This window comes from Parasteatoda tepidariorum, chromosome 5, assembly GCF_982258835.1.
Source record: "Parasteatoda tepidariorum strain Cologne lab strain chromosome 5, Ptep-v5.0, whole genome shotgun sequence".
NCBI lineage: Eukaryota > Metazoa > Arthropoda > Arachnida > Araneae > Theridiidae > Parasteatoda > Parasteatoda tepidariorum.
Window position 1 is genome coordinate 19,474,816 of NC_141759.1, and position 22,831 is coordinate 19,497,646.

Here is a 22,831-nt window from a genome sequence, read left to right on the forward strand (position 1 = left end):
TTTTTGATATTCAGTTAACATACATCCTCCTGAAACCAAGGCTCAAATATATTGAACAGTTGGTATAATTTTATTATTTAAAAAATATTTTATGAGTTTCTTTCTGTTTATATACTTGTAAGAAGCGATTATCTATGCAAAAGTGTAATTGGTTTTACTCACAATCTGAGAGGTAGGGATCGCTAAATACAATTTTTTCCTAAAAAAATTATCTGTTAGAATCATGAATTAACGAAACTAGAAATGAACTTAAGCTCAAATTTACTAATAGATCATAATTTATTTGTATTACGTGTAATTTAAGTGCATTTTGCAAATAAAAAATTGGTAAATTTGGTTTAAAGTTTCGTTCATGGGAACTTGACATTTGTGTGCCAACCGATCAAAATACTCCAGTTGGTTAAAATTTTTAATTACAATAAAAAATGTCTAAAAAAATCAGGAAATTTGATTCAAGAAAATTTACAGCCAGTTTTATGACAAATAAAATATCAAATTATTTCAATCTATCGGATTCTGTTTCATGACCAAAACGTGAAGAAACATACCACAAAACTATCCTAAAATACATCAAAAAAATTCTAAATATAATAATTTAGCATTTATTTATGCAATAATTAAAAATAATAATAAATTTAAATAACATTTTTATTGCATTTATGTTTACTTCTTTTTAAGTTACATAAAATATCAAATTATTTCCATCTAGCGGATTCTGTTTCATGACCAAAACGTGAAGAAACATACCACAAAACTATCTTAAAATACATTAAAAAAATTCCAAATATAATAATTTAACATTTTTTATGCAATAATTAAGAATAATAATAAATTTAAATAACATTTTTATTGAATTTATGTTTACTTCTTTTTAAGTTACATAAAATATCAAATTATTTCCATCTAGCGGATTCTGTTTCATGACCAAAACGTAAAGTAACATACCACAAAACTATCTTAAAATACATTAAAAAAATTCCAAATATAATAATTTAACATTTTTTATGCAATAATTAAGAATAATAATAAATTTAAATAACATTTTTATTGAATTTATGTTTACTTCTTTTTAAGTTACATATTTCTAAGTAAAAGTTGCATTTCCATTCATAATTTAAATCTCAGACATGAAGAAAACAGCAAAAGGGATATTGTACCATTCATTTGTAGACTATCCATAATTGGGTACTTGCACTTCAAGAGGAAGAAGATCTCCTATACCCACACATATGACCTATGAAGTCAGCACCAGCTAATCTTTATCTGCAAAATGGCGTCTTAAAGTTGAGCTAAGTTTCATTACATAAGTTAGAAGGTTAATTAACGATAAGTAAATTAAATACAGAACCGTATCGCACATCGAATTAGTTGAAATATAATTCTTTCTCGTTTACTTCTTTTAACTTACACAGATTTATAATTTGTTTATGTATTTTATTGTAACCTATTCTATTTTGTATACATGGCAACTTCGATGCGTAATTAGTTTGTTTATGTTTCCCACGGCTTCGCACGTGTCTTTGTGTTAAGTTTCTGTGCAAATATATCGTGAAAGAATTGAAAAATTTGAAATAGAATCTTTATGAAAGAATTTAGAATGAGTCACTTAAGAGAATTGATACTTAACGGACTTGACTTACTCGAAAGAGAATGGGAAAAAAAAAACAGTTGCTAACGTAAACAAGTGTAACGTTTCAACAACCAATCACGATCGAGATTCCCAACTACGTCACTTGCGGGTATCCCATTAGAAAAAATTTCCTATTTGGCATTAGCTGTCTCATAAAAAAATAAAAAAGTTGCTTGCTCTCAACCCAAACAGAAAGAAACCTTTTAATTTATTTATACAGTTTTCATACTGAGTGTAAAAGTTGAAGATAATGTTGATATGAGAGAAATGGCGTTTTTAAATATGAAGAAGCTTTTCACAATTTCTAAGATACTAACGATTTGCAGTACGAAGACATCAAAACTAATTAAACAGTGGAACAATGGGTAATCCACATTTCTCAACAAAAAATATGTCTCATCTTTTTCCGTAACGAATCACTATACATCATTTTATTTTTTTGTAACCGTCGTTGAAAAGCCGAACCATTTTTTTTTTGAGTATACAACTACTAATGTTCGACTCCGAGGCCTTGAAATTTTGAACCAATCCAGAAGACAAGGAAACTCCTAGATTAATTCTCAAAGAGATATGATTTGTTCTGGGAGCTTGAAGGACTTCGTGATTCGACATATTTAACGTGCATCAGCCACCATTTACTAAGCGGGGACCGAATCCACGACCTCTTGGATATCGGCCCATTGCCCTACCTACCAGGCTGGTCTCATTATACTTCCTTACATAAACTAGACTTGAATTCCAAAAAAGTCGTATGTTTTTTTTAAAATCTGCAGCGGTGGTTATAAGTGAAGCTAAAAATTAATAAAAAAGATTATAAAACTACATCAATTTCATTTGCAAAGCACTAAGAATGCATTTTACAGACAAAGACATTCTACTTCGAACGACATAATAATTATTAATTGGGTAATTGCAAGTCGGGGGAAAAGAATGAGAGCCAACCATGATGTGATTTAAATCCCATGCTTGGACCTACTCACGTGGTTGTGTAGCAGTATATAAGTAATAGCATTCAATAGATGACGATCCGTTTGGGTCTAATCAATATTTGATTCATCATTTGAAGAAGATGATATTGATTTAGAAAAAAAACTCTAAAAATTGCTTTAGTCATGGAAAAGGCACAGAAAAGCGCTGTTGAGAAAGTATCGGTCCCAGAATGTTTATGCAGAATTAACTAATCAACTGATTATCCTCAAATTTTGTATTTTGAGAAGTAAAATTACATCTTTTTAAATGAGGAAAAAAAATTTAACCTTACAGTGCAAAATTGTTTTGACTACTATTTAATGAAAGTGTAAAAAATAATAAAATCTTTACTAAAATTTATTCTTTGCATGGAATTATCTTTGGAAAAACGAAAGTTGTATTTGAGTGTGAAAAAAAATTTTCAATTCTCTTCTAAAAGTAATATGGCGAAATACGCAAAAGTAAAATTACATTAAGGAGTCTAATCTTTGGATCGCTTTGAGTTATATTTGAAACATAAACCACACATCAACAAGCAAAAATAAATTGAAATACCAGTAACGGGTTAATTAAAACGTTAAATACAAAAGAAATGGAATCTTCACAAAATCATCTAACTCTCCGACATTCCAAAAATTATCTCGATGTTTCAATTTTTTCTTAAATTCGTTGTTTATCTCGTAGTACTGTTTTTCGATTAAAATATAAAGATTCAGAGGCTTAATAATAATAAGAAAAAAAACAGTGTATAAATTTTAAAGCTATTTTTGGAATACTAAAATATTACTTATAAAGCTTTAGCAATCAAGTTCTTTAATTGAGATAATTTGATGTTTATTGACATCTGGTCTCTAAAACTACTAAAGTTAACGTAAAATAAACAAAAGCTAGGAGGCTCCGCCCCCTGCACGCTAACGCTCGCCATCCCCCGAGAATTGCTACGCAATCCTATGTGGTTCACGCCGTGAACCATGGCACGCTGCGCTCGCTCGCCAATGAACACAATGTTCTAGCACAAAGACATAATATATTATCATCAAAGACATAGTATTTTATTATCAAAGACATAGTATTGTACTTATGTAGAAGAATTCTACCAATGTTCTTATTGGCTTTTAAAAAAGTATATTAGCTATTTAGATTGTACATGGTGAAAAAATCAAAACATTAGCTAAATAAGAAACATATTAGCAAAATAAACTAACAAATATTGCTTCACTAATATTCTGCATTTTAAAGCGTGAAAATTCAATGCATAAATAAACGCGAAATATAAAAAAATTCAATGCATTCAATACAAACAGTTAAATGTTTTTTAGACGTTTAGGTAGCTCCCAGTAGAAAAATATCACTTCAACAGCGGCCTTTTAAAGCATTCTCAGTTCAATTAATTAATTAATTCCTAATTGAGTTTAAATTAAATATTGTCATGTTTTTAGTGCATGAATCTGAATTGAACAATCTGATAATGCTCACTCTGGTTATTGTTATCTGGTTGCTCACTACGTGCTCTTGCACGCCGAATGCAATCAATTAAAAATGAAAACTGTTGCCAGCGCGAGAAAAGAAATATCATCGGTTTTATTGATACATACATACGTACGTATTAGCGTTTTATATAATATAGATTCTTTTTGACTATGTAGAGCAATACCTAGTTCTGGGAATTGAAATAGTTAATTTATTTATTATTTCTTTTACGCCTGTAATACTTTACTTAGAAATACATTGAACAATAAACAAATTCATTTTTTCATTTGTAACTGAATTTGTTTTCTTTTAAATATATAATTTCCATTGATGAGGAACTTTTGTTTAATTCATTGAGTACTAAGAAGTGTCATTTTTTTATTCTTTTATCTAATCTTTCGGGCGGTTTTATTATTAACATTATACCTTCAGTGATAAGACACGCAAGAAAGATAACATTTTAAGACTTTTGTCTCGTTATAACACTAAATGCATATCATCTCTTCAAAAGGTTTAATGTCCTTATGCTTCTGAAAGGTTACAATTGAAATAATTAATAATTTAATTTCTTTGGAATAATAATATTAATTATAGTTATTATTTTCCTTGAATTCGAGCAAGTGAAGATTCCATCCAGAAAACGGTGAGTTTTTTTTAATCAATTCATCGCTCAAGATAAAGAGTAAAAAAAAAGGTGTTTTTATTTCATCATTCTTGTAACCTATTTAGAATGCATTTTTTTAAAACTTGTTTCGATGAAATTAAAGATAAACCTCAACCTAACTGATGTTCGAACCGTTAGTCTTCTGTTTTCAACTATTGAGCAAAAAGAACTTTTAAATATTTTTTATTAACACTTGTATTAACTACAATTTTCATTTACAAATGATACCATGCTGATATTTGCGTCGCATATGGCGCGCCTACCAGGTATCGAAATTTAAAAATTCGCTCAATGTTAATTAAAAATTAACATTGTGACTATTATAAAATATAATAATTAATTTCGAACAAGTGAACATTCCATACAGAAAAAGGTTGCTTGTTATTTTTATTATTTCATTGCTGAAAAAAACGAGTATAACAAATAATATAAAATAAAAAAAATTTTAAATCAATTCCTACTTATGTCAACAAAGAAGAGCTTTATTTTAGTAACTTTTTATTAAATAATTTTAATTAACATAAATATATATATACATATGACTGAATCACTATATTAAGTGGCAAAATAGAGACCGAATTTCCTTGCAATTTTCCATTTTTCTTTCTATATATAGTGTTATTTTTGGTTGTTACTATTTATTCTGTTTCTATTTTTTTTTTTTCGTTCATAATTTATCAAGCTGATGGTAGTCTATAAAATCTCATTCTATCCATTTTTTTCTCTCCCATATGAAACTAAGATTAATTAATTAAATTTAATTAATGAATTAATATTTGAAAAAAAAACTATTTACATCAAGAGTTATTCACTAAAAGTTTAAAAAAATGTATTTGAACTTGAGTGGATGAACAAAATGTATTTTATTAACGAATTTTGAACAAGATATATATATATATATATGGGTCATTCTCACGAAAACTGTCATTTTTCAGTTCATAAAATCCCAAAAAAGTAAAGTGAATAAAAAGCTCTGAAACTTTTTATATTAATAGAAATATGTAATGGCATTATAAAGAAAGTATTTAACCTATAAATTATACTTAATATTTAAATTAATTAATTTTTAAATAATTAATTAATAATTAATTAATTTATAATAATTAATAATTAATTAATTAATTTAATAAATTAATTTATTACTTTTTTAATTTATTTTTCAAATTAATTAATAAGTAAATTAATTATTTTCACTATTTAAAAAGTGAGGGAATGACACTAATAGTGAGGGAATGATATTTTATTTTAATACATGTTTTTATCTAAGTTACATATACCTAAAGTTTGAAAATGATAACATACTAAGTATATCTAATATTTATTATAATTTAGTCTTATATATTTAATAGTTTTTACAGGTTTGGGAAATAAAATTGGCTGGCACGATTGAACAAAAAAAAATTTGATAATATACTCATCTTGAATCATTCCCTCACTTCAGCGTCATTCCCTCACTTTATACACTAGTGAGGGAATGACGAATTCAATGAAATTTAAAAATAACAGTTAGGCTTAATTAATTTCTGAAGTCAATCACATACAATTATATTCATACAAGAAAGCAACATATAATTATCCACTTTCTCGATGAAGTTGTATTTTATTTTACTCTAAAAAATGACGTGAGGGAATGACAAATGTAAAAAATTTTCCCTGGTTTGATTCATTCAAATTTATTCCACAGCAAAGCTTCTTTAAGTTGAAGATGGAAACATACTGCAATTTTGCTCTATGATGCCAGTTGTTCTGAAGTTTTTATTAAAATATTTTTATTCTAAGAAGATTGCAGGTGATAAGAACATTGTTGTGAGGGAATGACGCGAAACACTGAGGACAAAGTTTAAAATAGTGCTGTGTTAATATTTTTATCAGAAATTAAATATAAAATTGATTTTCTGAATTCTATATTTCAGTATTCTGAAATAAAAAACACGAATTTGTAAAAAAAAAAAAATTATTTCAGAAACAATTTTTTTCTTTTTTTAAATCAGCAGTGGGGACAAGTGAGGGAATGACATATTGGTATATTTTAATTACCTAAAATATATAAAAAATAAAAATTGATAATTTTATTTTTATTCTTTTGTTAGCTTGCATTCCGAAGGACACTTTCCCTGAATTTTTTTCTTTCGTAAGTTGTAAAACAAACATAAAATATACTGGGGACATGAAAATGACTGTTTTTGTGAGAATGACCCATATATAAAGAGAGTGCGAACTAATAGTAGGAATTGAAAAAAGGATATTTTTATTTCTTTTTACTTATTTACCATCAGTTTAATTCGAATTCATTGAAAGAATTAAACCTTAACCCTCTAACTTATATTTCAAATTTTGCTGTCTAATTTTCAAACTTATAATTAAAATTTTCATTAATTACAAATGTATTTTATATATATATATATATATATATATATATATATATATATATATATATATATATATATATATATATAAAGTGTCCTAAGAAACATTTTTTCCCATCGGTACTGAATATAGAAATTAAAATTAAAATAGAAATTTTTAAACTAATGCAAATTCCTTAAATCTTTTATCATAGCTCTAGTACACAAATATTTATGATATAGACTTGTCATTTCCGTTGTAAGTTAATTCCGTTGTAGTTTTAGGGCATAGCATGAGATGAACGGACAGCAAAACTTTATAGTAAAGCAACGATAAAAAAAGTAGGCGTTACCATTTGATCAACAAACCTACACGAGCAGTAGCTACCTAGAAATTTTTAAAACAGGCGAAAGATTGAAGGGGCAAATGATTTTGCTATTTCCTATCAATCAGAATTTCTTTTATAATAAAAGAAATGTATCTAGAGGATAAAAAAAAATCAACGTTAAAAAAGAATGTTGCAAAAGAAAAATCAACGTAAGCGACAAAAAATTCAAAATTGAGATTTTTTATACAGGGTGTCTCAGTTAAGCGTTTCAGAACTTCTAAGAGGGGTAGGGGGCATCCTGACGACTCAAAATTATATAGCAATGTGGGGTCGGAAATGCTTTCCTGAAGCGGTGACGTACACAGAAGCACCATAAAGAAAAGAGACCATAAATGAAAAATCGCTATAATAATACATTGAAAAAATTATATGGCCTCCTCGGTCACCCGACCTATCATGTCTTGATTTCTGGAGTCATATGAAAACACTGGTTTATGACACCCCTGTTGATAATGCTGTTTGCAAGAATCGCAGTAGCTGCCTGCGAGATATGCCTGGAGTATTGTAGAATGTTCGAATGTCCATGCGCCGGAGATGTGAGGTGTTCATTCTAGCCGGTGGCCCATGTACCATATAATTTTTTCTATGTATTATTATAGCGATATTATTGTATTAAAAATTATTATTATATAGCGATATTATATATTATTGCTGTTTAATTCGCACGGCAGAAATCTGGTCTACTTCATTCTTAAAATTAAAATCTTTCAAATTTGCAACCGTCTCATGAAACAGTTTTATTATTTATTTATTTTTTCATTTTTTCTGAGTTTTGTCCGAAAGTGTATTATATTAACACCGTTTCCAAACTAGGGGGGAAGGCAAGAGGGGAAAAAAAATAGCTGGTAGTAAAACCATATCAGTTATAGCTAATCTTTAGGAGGAGTCAATATATACTTTTTTTTTTTCAAATATTCAACACTACTTTCCGTGGAAAACTTCAGAAACTAATAAAATATGAGATGGAGTACCTGGCCAATGAGGCCACCTCAGTAGATTGTGTAACATTTATTGAATTAATGCTTATGAGTTAAAATTAGTTGGTTAGTTAAATTAGAAGTTAATTTTAAGTAAAGGGAAAAAGAAGAAAGGAAAGGACAACACAACCATAGAACAACATAAAACAAATAAATTAAATACAAAAAACGGGTAATTAGTAAGTTAGAGAAGTCACAGAATTTATTTATTATTAAATGAATTTATAAACAGTTTAGAAAAATATTTAATTATGAGAAGCGGAGATCGCGCTGTAGTCTGATTAGAGGGAGGTGCTCAAAGCTTGCGGAGATGGCAGTGAAGGTAGTTTTACATATATGCTATAATCGTTAAAAAAAAAATTCTAGATTGAGACATTTTTTTTCCTCGAGAAAAATGCTGGAAGGAAAGGTTTTTTGAACCAGTTTTTTCTATTTTCCGTAATCAAACGCAATTCTTTTTAGTGCATACATAAGTAAATAGTTTCAACTTTCGTTGAAAAAACTGTATATATACGAGGGTTGCTATTTATATTTCTGGCCTAATAATGAAAAAACAAATATGTAGGATCGAAATTGGTTTTATTGTTTTTCAAAATATTCTCCATGATGATCAATACACTTTTGCATGCGCTTGAACCAATTTTCGAAGCACTTTTTCCAGTCCGATTGAGGTAATTCCAAAACATGCGTTTTGAATGCATCAACCGCTTCTTCGGGGGTCGAAAATCGTTGTCCACGTAATTAATTTTTGATGTGTGGGAATAAGAAGAAGTCATTGGGTGCCAAATCAGGGCTGTACGGCGGATGACCCATCAGTTCGATCTTTCGCTCCGTCAGAAATGCCTTTGTTTGAGTCGATGTGTGAGAGCTCGCATCGTCATTAAATTGTCATTGTCATTGTTAAACCAATTTTTTACAGTGCTGTAGGGTGGCGCTTTATCGCTGAATAAAGAATTAAGTTCATCGAAGCACTCTTGTCTTGACAATCCACGTCGAAAGTTATGAAAAATAATGGCACGAAAATGTTCACGATTCAATTCCATTTTTTGAAAGAGAAGAACTTTTCAATTCACTGTCAACAGCACAAATGAAGCTGTAATGGTAAATCGTCTGCTGAATTTATGTTTAAAAATATCAAACCTTCGATTAAAATCGTCTTCGGTCGCCTAGCAACACTTACTGTTGCCAAGGCCAGAAATATAAATAGCAATTCTCGTATATATATACTGAGTAGCCAAATTATTATAACCACCTGACAGTTTAATGCAAAATGAGCTATCTCGTCACAGTGTTGCCGCTTTAGGAAGAAAAGATTGCTACAAGAAGGGAAGGCAAGGCAAGTGCACTATCAATTGTACAATGTTACGCGCGGAGATATGAGCAAAAAACATGTCTTAACTGAGTTTGAACGCGGGATGATTTTAGGACGCTGGGAGCGTCGGAACCAGTATCAGCAAAACGGCTGATCTTGTAAAGTGTTCGAAAGCAGCAGTTATTAATGGGTACAGAGAGTGGAAAATCAAGTTAAAAGCCAGGTCTGAACTTCACGCTTGTGGTTGTAAAGAGGGTACTGAATACTCGCGCTGAAAGAAGACTTGCCATAGTTGGCCATTACAATAGAAGAGCAAGAGTAAGTCAAATAGCGGGGGATCTTAATGTAAGTGTAACTTCGAACATCTCTGAACGAACTGTGATCCGCATATTATGGATATGGGAGTCGACGACCTGTTCAAAAGCTGTCAGCTTTGAACAAGAGCAGGCTTCTCCAGTTTGCAAGGAAGCATAAGGATTGAACACCAGATGACTGGAAAAGGGTCAAGTGGTTTGATGAATCACGTTTTCAATTACATCATGCAGGTGGCAGGGTTCGGATGTGTCAAAAACAGCAATAAAGCATGGACCCCAACTGCATTGACACAACGCTTCAAGATGGTGGTGGCAATGTTATGGTTTGAGTGATGTTTTCTTGGCATTGCATGGATCTTTTGATTCCTGTATAACAACATCTGAAGGACCAAGGGTATTTATGTTTTATCGCAAATAAAGTACATCCTGTTACGTTAATGGGTGTTAACCTGCCGGGGATAGATACTTTCAGCAAGACGATGCACCTTGTCATACAGCTCGTATTACCGTCAGATGGTTCTAAGGACATGACCGTGACTTTACCTTACTTCTTTGGCCCTCACAATCACTAGATCTGAATCCAATTTAGAATTTGTGGGAGGAGATCGAACGAAACATCAGACAGCTGGATCCAGTGCCATCTAATCTGACGGAGCAAAAAAGTGCAGTTTGTTGGATATCGGGCCAAATTTCTTCTACCACCTACCAATTTCTCTTAGAATCTATGCCAAGAAGAAATTGTACAGTATTATGAGCTAATGGTGGTCCAAAAGTGTATTGTATTGAGGAGGTGGTCGCAATAATTTTGCCAAGTGGTCATAATATATATTTCTTTTCACTCCGAATTGGAGCATAGGGCTTCTGTCATAACTTTTCCTCTCACTTTATTTGTGGCCAGATACTTTGTCGCTCTCCATGTCTTTCCTATCGTTTTTTTTTTTCAATTCGTTTACAATTGTCTTTGGCCATGTATTCTTAGGTCTTCCTCTTTTTCTATTGCCTATCTACTAAAACAATATTTTTAAAGATGGTTTTCCATGGATTACTACCAAAAATTTTATTATTTTAGAATTTATTAAACATAATAAAATAAATTCTATTGCGACATTTGATTTCCATGATCACTTTAATAACATTCCCTTTTCTAAACTAAAAGAAATTCTCTTGAGTTATTACAATGATTATTAAAATATCCGTAATTACGATTTTGATTTTTGAGAAATTCTAATTAATATATCATTTTAATGAAAAAAATTTTTTTATTCAAATAGATGTATGCCACAAAGATCTAATAAAGTTCTGTCTCACCTATTTTACACATTTATGAAAAAAATTATACTCTGAGTATTATTTTTTTTTTTAGAGATTTATTGATGATTTACAGAGATTGACCCAATAACAGCAGTAAAGCATTTAAAATGTACAATACGGTATTATTATACAATTTTTATAATGATGTGGTTAGTAATTATTAAGTTATAAGATTTCTTAATTTTAAAGTGGTGATATTGGAGTGCAAAGGGTTAAGATATTCTTCATGCGACCTGAAAAACCTAATATTTTAAAGTTTAACCCTTTCGGGCCGACTGTCACAAATACGTGACAGCATAAAACCGTTTCAATCAGGGTAAAAATATAAAACTGGTAATCAAAGTATTTCTTTAGCAGTTTATTTGTGGGCGGGGTTATAATTGTCTGATTTATTTAATTCACCATTACTTTAGTTCAAAATAAAATTATTTAGTTATACTTTGAATTAACATTTATTATATATATGATTAAACTAACAATAATTAAAGTAACAGCAAAGTAAATCTGTCAAATTAGCAACGACTACATTTAAGTTACGTTTTTTATTTAATTACAACTTGATTCTGATTTTGTACGAAAGCTTTTCCGAATCACCCGTCCCCAAGGGGTTAAGAGAAAATGTAGTCCTATAATATATCCAGACTATTGATGCGACCACTTTAACAAGTTCACGCCGGGGTGACCCACCGGTGGGTCACGCTAGATTGTCTCATCTTGGCAGAACACCGGAGTAAACTGGTAACAATAAATTTCATTTTTTAGTTTTTTTGCCGGGAATAATAAAAATCCATAACTACCTTTTGTTTTTAACGCATGCAATTTTTATATCGAATTGCTTCTTCGCCGTGATAAATTTCCTTACAGTAAAATGTTATCGTTGAGAATAGATTAACTCCTCCCGAATATTATCTAATGTTGAAATAGTTCTTCTACCAGTATTTTCTCTTTTCCCGGCGTGAACGTGTTATTTTCCCAGATGTAACTGTAAAAATGTCATTTATTCGCTTCATTAACCTCTCATGTAAAAGATAGTTATTAATATTAATATAGCTTCCTCATCAAATTTGAATTGTTCAGAAGATATTGTTTACCTACAATTGTGTTTTAAATAGATTTTAACTGCCACTCGAAAAATTCATTCTCGGAAAAGAGTAGAAGTTTTCAGGTACGTATAAATAATAAAATTCACTGTTACTACCATCTATATATATATATATATATATATATATATATATATATATATATATATATATATATATATATATATATATATATATATATATTTCTCTTACTCGGCGACAAAAAAAGCATCATTACAACTCCCCGAATGGCAATGCTAGAAAATCGACCAATGATTGCCGCTAAAAATGTCACATGACAAATCAAGCTGAGGGGGCTCAACGTATAGAGCTTTTAAAAACAGAAACTGAGATAACCTTTAGCTAGGCAGAAGTGAGTAGCCTTTGTCGATAGATTTCTATTTCAGTATTTTGTCGAAAGCGCTTTTTTGCACGAATTTATATATTACGAATTTATTTGACGATTTTTGATTTATATAACGAATTTATTTGTTTTATTATTGTTGTTAGTTATTCATTGAAAAATGAGTCTCAGTCGTGCTGCTACGCTTTAAGATTTTATACTATAGCACATTTCTAATAGGTTTAATGAATTACATGTCATTTATTTGAATACAAATTTATTTTAATGACTTAGTACTTACTAAAAAGATGTAATTTTTTTTAAAAAAAAGTTGTTATATGGATCTGAATGATTATTTTGAATTCTTAGAATTTTGTGTATTTGCAATGTACCTAAGTTAGTAGCGAGCGAAGCGATCTTGGTTTGCTAAATAAACCATATAAGATTGAGTAGCAATTTTCGGGGGATGGCGAGCGTTAGCGAGCAGGGGGGGCAGCCCACTAGTATTTCTTAATTTTTTTCTCTGAGCACGAACTCCTTTTAGGCTATTATTTCCTAAGAAGTGCATTCTGTGCTTTATCAATTTTCAAAAATATAAATCAAGCTATTTCCAAAGTTTTCTTAGACTCGATATTCTTAAATCGAAAATAAAATTTCATCGACTTTTTAAATACCATGAGTTAAAATATCGAAATTTTCGCTTTTAATACCTTTTTTGCGCATCCATTGTTTTAGTGTATATATATAGAGAGAGAATTACACTGTAAAAATAAAATACGCAAATATTTTTTAATCGTTGCATAATGAGAAAAAAAAAACATTGCAAGAAAAACAGAATCAAGTATAAGATTACCTTGTAGAATACGTCGTTGCTTAGTTTTATAAATAAAAATATTTTGATAATCGACGTTTCAACTTTTGAAAACGAAAAGGAATCGATATTTATTTGTTTCTATTATGTCCGTAGAATATATATATAATATTCGAATTTCGCGTTTCGAAATACTCACACGCAAGTCGAGATCACGTGATAAAGATGAATGTATAACAATACATGACACAAATCCATTACGTTAGTTTGTTTCTGTAAATCTTTATATTTTGTTTTTAAACTTCTTCTCCGGGCGAAAGATTTACATGCAGCAGTGATTGTGTCTATGTCCTCAGCAAATGTTTTTCGTTGAGACTCATCAGTGATTTTGTTTTGTATGTGTGTTGATTTGGTTCCTCAAAGGGAATAGTCATGTTTCAAAAGATGTAACTATATTCCACAGGTAAGACTGTGTTTCACATCTGTGTTTTACAATTTTACACTTTAGAGCAGTTGTTTAATTTCGTACCCTGTGAAAGAATTTAAATCTTCTTCGTCTCTCGGATATTGTAGATTACTAGGTTCTTTCTACCAGTTATAAGTTCAATTAAATTATAAAATTCTTCAATTCTAATTTCAATTCAATTATAAAGTTCATCAATTCTAAGTTCAGTATTATTCTAATTTTTTTTAAATTCTAAGTTCAGTTGAATTCTAAGTTCAGATGTATTCTAAGTTGAGTTCAATTCAGTTCAGTTGAATTCTAAGTTCAAGCTATAGAGCCTTATTTTTATTTTTTAATTTTATTTTATAATAGTAGCTGAACAGCCGACTCAACCTTCGCGTTTACGACTACTAATGTTTAACTCCGTAGCCTTGTAATTTTGAACTCAATTCAAAAGACAAGGGAACTCCTGTGATCAAGTATTGGGAGAAATTTGCCTTAGTGGAGAATATTTTGATAGAACTAACCCGCAATTGCGTTACAAGGAGAGGAAAACCACGAAAACCTTCCATGAGTAGCCTCTGTACCCCATGATTTGTTTACCCCTGAGGACATTTTACGTCAGCACTGTGATCTCTGCAAGTCGGATGCGGAATTTGTATCGACCAGCCATCGTTGGGATTCGAACCCAGTTCACTTAATTGGAAGGTTAAGTGAACTTCGCTGTATGCTCTGAGCTCTATAGAGCCTTAGATGTTTTAGTGGAACCATGATGACATAATTAAGTTAATACATTTTAAATCTTAACAGTCTCATGAATCGCCAGACTGCTTTCTTAGCTCTATCTGTTAAAGGTGTTTTTAAGGCTGTTTTAAAAATAAAAAAAGCAACGCTTCGTGTGTTTTAAGCCAGAAGTTAAACTTTTTCGGCTATGGAGCCTTAAATGATCAACCATCTCTCTTAATAGAAACTTCATAACACGTTGAATGCTACGCTAATTTTACTTGACTTGCCCGTCTGACCAAAAAGGATTTTCATGTGTTCTTTATTACATTAATTTCTTAAAACCATTTTAGTAACGATAATAATATTTTAGAAAAAATTAAAATTTTACTCAAATTAAGTGCTTCTAATAAACTTGGCTTCGCAGGTCACCGGTGACCCCCGTGGCAATCGACGCGTAAAGTTCATTAGCAATTGTGAATATAATTGCCTAAATAAACTATTAGTGATTTTGAAAATATTTAATATGACTAATAATTTTTTTTTGCAGTGTAAAAATTATCGAATATTAGGTTTTATGTCACACAGTTTCTCATAGATAGTCCGATCAAACCACTATGAAAGAAAGAGAATGTACGAAAGAGCCATGTAATACATAATGTAGTAAGAATAAGAAAGTAGTAGCAAATATATGTCTAAATTTTTTTTAAATTTATGAACATGATTGGTTTTTTTATTTACTTGTCAAGCACTTACAGATTTTATTTTCTCATATATATATGATAAATTTCTCTCAATTACTTTTAAAATAGAATTCGGGTTCATTCTCACAACTGGAACTTTTTTTAAATAGTCTACGCAGTTCTACTAATAAAATACCTTGTGCCATACCCTCCAACTTATGAGGATTTTGAAAATAATTCTTTCTAGTGGTAGCGAACCGAAGTAGAAATTTTTAAAGCAAATGGATCTCTCATAAAACTTTTATCAGAACTTAAGAATCTAGCCATATGGCCTGCACTTTTATAAGTAATAGTGGACAAGTTACGCAAAAATTAATTTTTTTTAAATATTAAGAGATTAATTTTGCTACCGTCTGAAAAGATTTCTGACACTACGGAAATTCCGTAGCAGTTGGAGGGTATGCCTTGTGCTACTAATAAAATTTCATTAGACTTGAGCAAATCTAAAAGTAGGACAAACATGAGAAAAGCCTGGTTGTAAAGCCAAGTCTCTTATTGCTTATCTTCGAAAGGAATAAGTTTTTTTTTAACTTCTTTAACACAAACTATTCATAACTATTTGCATTTCCCTTACAAGAAACAGTCGAATACAGATGTTAAAACAGTAAAAAAAATTATATTGATATTTATGGATATTTTTCTCTTTTCTTTTGAAATGTTATATACATATATATTATATATATATATATATATATATATATATATATATATATATATATATATATATATATATATATATATATATATATATATATATATATATATATATATATATACATGCCAACTACGGTGCTTTTTGAAAAATATTTTATGAGGGTAGAGATTTAAAAACCAAGAACTTTCAGAAATTTTGCCTATATTTTAAAAGCCTCCCCCAGAATGAACCTTTCTGATATAAGGCCACCATTAACCCCTTGGGGTCGGGTGATTCGGAAAAGCATTTGTACAAAATCAGAATCAAGTTGTAATTAAATAAAAAACGGTAACTTAAATGTAATCGTTGCTAATTTGACAGACTTACTTTGCTTTTACTTTAATTATTGTTAGTTTGATCATATATATAATCAATGTTAATTCAAAGTATAACTAAATAGTTTTATTTTGAACAAAGTAATGGTGAATTAAATAAATCAAACAATTATAACTCCGCCCACAAATAAACTGCTAAAAAATTACTTTGATTACCAGTTTTATCTTTTTACCCTGGTTGATACGGTTTTATGCTGTCACGTATTTGTGACAGTCGGCGCGAAAGGGTTAAACATGATATAATGGGATTATTAAGTGGAAAATAATAGATATTTTCCTCTAATAGATATTTTGGATAAAACACGATATCGTAACTTCACTGAGGATTTTTTTTCCTGTTGCTTGAGATTTTTTTAACGGTTCTTAGATATTATTTTCCCATCGATTATTTCAAATCTACATTCGATTCCTCTCTAAACGCTACAGTTTCAAACTCAATTTAATAATATATTACTAACCAGGATATTTTAAAATTTATTCCAACCAATACGCCTCCAAGTTCTGTGCTGCTTAGGGCATACCTGCCAACTTTTAATCCCTTCCATTATCATTTTTCCCAATGGTATTAAAATGGAATTAAAACTTTAATTTTAAGCAAACAAATACGTTGTATATGAGCAAACATAAGTTGACAACCATGATAGTAACGCATATTAATATATGTGCTTAATTTTTGTAAGAATAGTGGTGATCAAAATCATTTGAAAATTAAGTTTATAAGAGAAAAAAATTGTATATATTTACTACCACTTTAAATATGAAAACAAAATCTTCCGGAAAATCCGGAAGAGTTGGCAGGTATGTAAATATTTTTCTTTCATTCATGTAAATATTACGTAACATTTTTCACATTATTGTACTTATATCTCGGACTCGATTGATTCGTAGCCTAGGGCAAAAACTCGGATGAAGAGACAGGTGTCGTATGGCAGATACCTCGAAATTTAATTTTACATTCAAACTGCGTAGGGAGCATGGGTGAAAGCCATTATATAGCAAGACGGAAAAGAGAAAACCTGGTACGTAAAACATTTCATTCATGCATTTTTTTCGAAAAGAATGAAATATCTGTAACTATCAAGATTTCTTTTATAATTCTGGCATATATATATAAAACTGCTTCTTTTCCAAGATAAAATAGATATTGTTGAAAAATTTAAAAAAAGAATAAGTAAACTCCTCCCCAAAACTAGCTATAACTGAAATGGTTTTACTACCAGCCTTTCCTCTTTTCCGTCTCGCTTTCACCTCTGGTAGGGAGTAATAAAAAAAAGTGTGATAATACAGTTCAGCTTTGATGCGATACGTAAAGGTCTTAAATGCTACTTTCAAAGTAGCATACAAGTGTACGTGTCTGTAGACTTACTTGTACAAAAAGTAAACTAAACTAAACAATATCATTTTTTTTAAAAAAAAGATGTTTTGATTTCCGAACAAAACTATATTGAAAATCCCACACCCGAATTAGAGAAGATGAAGTATTTGTATAAATGCAAAAAATTTTTTTTTACCCCAGTGCAATCGTTGCCTTTTAAAATCATTTAGAGACAGAGAAATTTGTAATATTAAGTGAAATCTTAAAATTAAATTTCACTAGACATTTTTTTTAGCTCTATCTGTTAAAGGTGTTTTTAAGGCTCTATCGAAATTAAAAAGAAATGGTTTGTGCGCTTTAAAGCACATATTCCCCTTATTTTTCGGTTATCGACCCTCAGATGATCTCTAAATGAAGATTGTCCATATAAAGTTTCAGCAAATTATGTAAGAACTGATTCATACCAAAGTTTGAACTCTGGAAAACAGAAACTAATAACATTTCGTCGCTTTGAAACTAAACCGTGGTAACTCAAAAAAGCATGTTTTTCAGGAGAGCGATTTCAAACTTTCCGCGCTAATGCTAATCGCGGCAATGCGATGACGATTTATCTGCTCTCTAAATTAACTTTATGGAACTATAAAGATAACAGGTTGTTTTTCTAAAAAGATAACTTTTTTTACACAAAATGACCCAAAAATCTCCTTTTTCGACTATTTTGAGTTACAACGGTTTAGTTTCAAAGCGACGATTTAAGACGTTGAATGCCACGCTAATTTTACGTGGCTTGCACGTCTGGCCAAACGTTAAATAACTGCAAACTAAATTTGCAAATGTTATGTTACTAATTTTTTAAAAGGTTATGCATGGATATCTGAAAAGAGCAGGGAATTTTATAAGCCTGCAAATTGTTTAGTAATATTGGTGGATAAAAATCTACCAAATTGAATTTATTAAACCAAGAATCACAATTGATAAACTACCACTTTCAAATATATATTTGCTGTCCGGAGCAAGTTGTCATCTCTGAATATTTTATTCTTGAATAAATAAGTGTTATAGCTTACAATCCTATGTCAATGATAAATATCAATAAAACGATTTTTTTTCTTAGCTTTCACATTGTTATTTTCAATTCTCGATTATATTCGACAGTGAAAAATTATATCAGCACAAAATACAACGCCGCTCGAATTATCTGGAATGTGTACAATTTGGCCTGTTTAGCGCACTCGAATTAACTCGAGCGCACAAGTTAAGGGGTTAAATCAGCTCACTCTCCGCTACGCAAAAGAAAGAACAGTTCACCCTGAATAAATTTTGATCTAATAATCAGATCTTCACGATCTAGGACTCAATCCTTAAAATGTTTCGAGAGGGTGACCTCAAATATGCTAATTAATTAGTTTAAACGATATTTTATGTTGCAAAATTACATACAAAACATACTTTTTGAATAAACATACCTTTTTTTCGAGGAGATAGCCGCAATCTAGAAAATATGGTCTCCAAGATTTTATCAGGAGAGCGTTCCAAAGTTTGAACCCCTTAATGTTGATTTTATCACTGTATATCACCACCGTACTACATAATATCTTAAGCGAATTGGTAAACTTCTGCACACAATTATAAAACTAATTTACCTAAAGATAATTCCTTACAAAAAATAACTTTCAGTAAATATTTATTATTTAATTTAATAACAATCTAAAAAAGTTTTAAATTGTAAGGAATACGATATTTTACATTATTATAAAGAATGTGATTTTACATGGCAAAATACAAAATTTGTGCGAAATCAGATGAATAGTTCCTGAGAAATCAAAATTTAAAAATGAGACTATTTTAACACTCGCGTTATTCAGTTGACGCGGTTCAAACATTCTTTTATAATATGTATTGTTTTTTAGACATCAAAAAATTAATCAATGAAGGAATCCAATCCCTTTCTAATTATGAAAACGCTGGTCATTTTAGGAATCAAATATTTTGCATTCTATAAATTATTAATTGATTTAAAGTGAAAGAACCCTAGACGTGGACAATCCCCTTCTCTTTCGATTATTCTAGGCGTGTCTAGCTAAAACAATCTTTTAGATAATCAAAATGGATGAACAATTCCCATGGTGATCGTTGTCACCCCTGATTATCCATACCCTCCTCCCCATATTGCACCCTTTTATGAGTAAATCGAATAACAGGCTGGGTCTGTTCAGGAATGATTGCTGAGATTTAGGTATTACAAAGTGATTTCATGGGCGAGATACTGATATAGATAGCTAATAATTAGAACCACTAGAGCACCTCTCTTTGACTTAGAACATATTCTTTTTATTTATTTATTTTTTAAAATACGATTTATTACTCGCCGAAAAAGATAATGCTGCATTTACTCTTTAGATCATTTTATTACTATTTGAAAGAAAAAAAACCTGTAGTAAAGTTATGTGTGAAAAAAATCTGCAATATATAAGTGTTTGAATTTCATATCATAAATTTTAATATTATTGTAGTTAAACTAAACTAAACTCAGTGGCGAGACAGCCCATAGAAGGTCAAGGCTCGCTATGCCCATCTTAGTTTTCTTGACCCTGGGCTCTTTGGTGCAGTAGCAGCTGTTCCATGCGCTATTCTTGTTTCCATATCAGCAGACAGCCTCAGACTTAGTGGCGAGAGAAGTTCTAACCGTAGAAAAACTATACTCATTTATACTCATTACATTCAACTACACTCGACCCACCAAAGGGATGAAAGGCTGAGTTACCCTTGCCCGGCCAGAGAATCGAACCCAGAACAACTATTGTTAACCATGTTGGCAAGTATGACGGAATAGCAGGTTTTCTGAAGATTCTAACAAGCTTTTGTTCTAAATTGTTAACTATTTACCACTATTTACTTCTGGGGCAGCAGGGCTGAAAGTCCATTTTAATCAAGACGGAAAAGAGTAAAAACTGGTACTGAATAAATCTCATTCTTAGCAATTTTCAGAAATTATCCCAATGGAATATCAGACCTACTAGACTTTTTCATTACAAATGTTGATACAGTTACCGAGCTAACCAGTGATCACGTACCCGTCATAGCCACAATCGGTGATACTATTCAAGACGCCCCAGACCTAATAAAGAAAATTAACTGGAATATTTTCCACAATATTCTCACTCTCGATGATAAAAACTATATCATACAGGACGTAAATGATATTGAGCCCTCAATACAGGCATTAACTAATAAAATTTAGGCTGCACACTTACATGCAACAAAAGTTTCTGTTGACAAAAAGAATTACATGGCCCTGCCACAACATATAAGAGAGGAAATTGGATATAATAATTATATCAGAAAAAGATGGCAAAGAAACGGTGATCCTAAAGATAAACAGGAGTTAAAAAGCTCACAAAAATCCTAAAAGGAAAATGCCAAGAATATAGAGACAATAATTGGAATGATAAGGTAGCAGAGCTTTGCACCGAAAATCAGTCAGTATGGAAAATGGCAAAATCACTCAAATCGTCTAAAACTAGAACCGTCAACAAACCAATTGTTGATAATAATCGAAACATATATAGTGATAAGGATAAGCTAACTATCTTTGCCAATACCATTGAGAACCAATTCAAACTCAACCTGCAACCAACTGATGATGATGAAGAAGAGAATATTAATAAAATCTATGATGATTATCTTGCTAATAAAGACATAGGCTCTATAGATACAATAGATCAGGTTGATATAATCAACATTATTAACAAACTAAATAATAAAAAAGCTCCGGGCGAAGACAATGTAAATAATAAGATGATGAAATAGCTACCAATTAACCAGGTTAACATTTTATGCAACATTTACAAAGCTTGTCTAAAATATAATATATTCCCGAAGAGCTGGAAAAATGCTACTATAATTCTAATTGCCAAACCTGGAAAAGACAGCAGAATAGCTACAAACTTTCGCCCAATAAGTCTTCTCCCAACTTTTGGGAAAATCTTTGAAAGGTTATTACTGCAGAGACTCTCACCTCACATAAACTTTCTACCAAACCAACAGTTTAGATTTAGAAAAGACTTATCAACTTTAAACAGCTGATTAGGCTAATAGATTTCATAAGCGATGGGCTCTACAAGCACGAAACTACAGCCCTCCTTATGCTAGACGTGGCCAAGGATTGAAAATTGGTGCTCAAAAAATAAGATTGTCATAAATACAGACAAGTCAAAACTCATGATAATTAGGAGAAGAAGGAGAAGCAGAAAAGTAACAAACAAAGTTTGCCTTTTCTCTGATAATATCCCAATTGTGAATAAAGCCGATTGCCTGAGACTCAAGCTAAATCACAGGCTAAATTGGAACGACCACATTGACAAAATAATTACTAATTCACAAGCTGCTTTCGCCAGCCTGAGACCGATATTAAACTCCAATTATAAGCTCCCATTACATATTGAAGGGCATCTCTACATAAGTTGCAAAAGACCAATATTTACATGCGCATGCCCTGCATGGAACTGTCTAACTAGCACCCAGATAAAGAAACTGGAAACACTCCAAAACAAGTTCTTACGAAGAATTACTGTTGCCCCTTGGCACATACCCAATAAATATGTACGCAAAGACCTAAATATCGACACCGTTAACGAATATATAACCAACTAAGCGCCAGCTTTTTTCATAATGCAAAGAATACGGATACTGTGAATTATAAGCAAATAAAGAACTAATTCAAAATAGTAGGAATCACAATCCTATTATAAACTTCCTGCTCTCAGATGGAATTCTATCACGCAGATTTAATAGATAAGCCCCCTCCCTACACAAAAATACACAGTTATGACACTAGGCCAACAGCGAACCCGGTGAAGGAGCAGCCCTGTAGGGTCCCATCCGGGCAAGCTGTAGGTCTATTAACATTAGCACGATGAGCAACCCGGCACGAGCGGTCGAGTACCGGGACAGCCGGGTCGT

General features: G+C 30.9%; 1 protein-coding gene across 3 annotated transcripts in view; it reads left to right on the plus strand.

Moving 5' to 3' along the window:
• Positions 1-22,831, plus strand: part of LOC107445874 (phospholipid-transporting ATPase ID) — a 149,874-nt gene continuing 127,043 nt past the window's right edge. The window contains exon 1 of one of the 3 annotated variants that reach the window (XM_087163486.1): positions 1-58. The gene's annotated coding sequence lies outside the window, so the exon portion shown is untranslated. Of the gene's footprint in view, positions 59-4,507; positions 4,713-13,948; positions 14,078-22,831 lie in introns of those variants that run through there. The other 2 variants (XM_087163485.1, XM_087163488.1) reach the window with 2 other exon arrangements.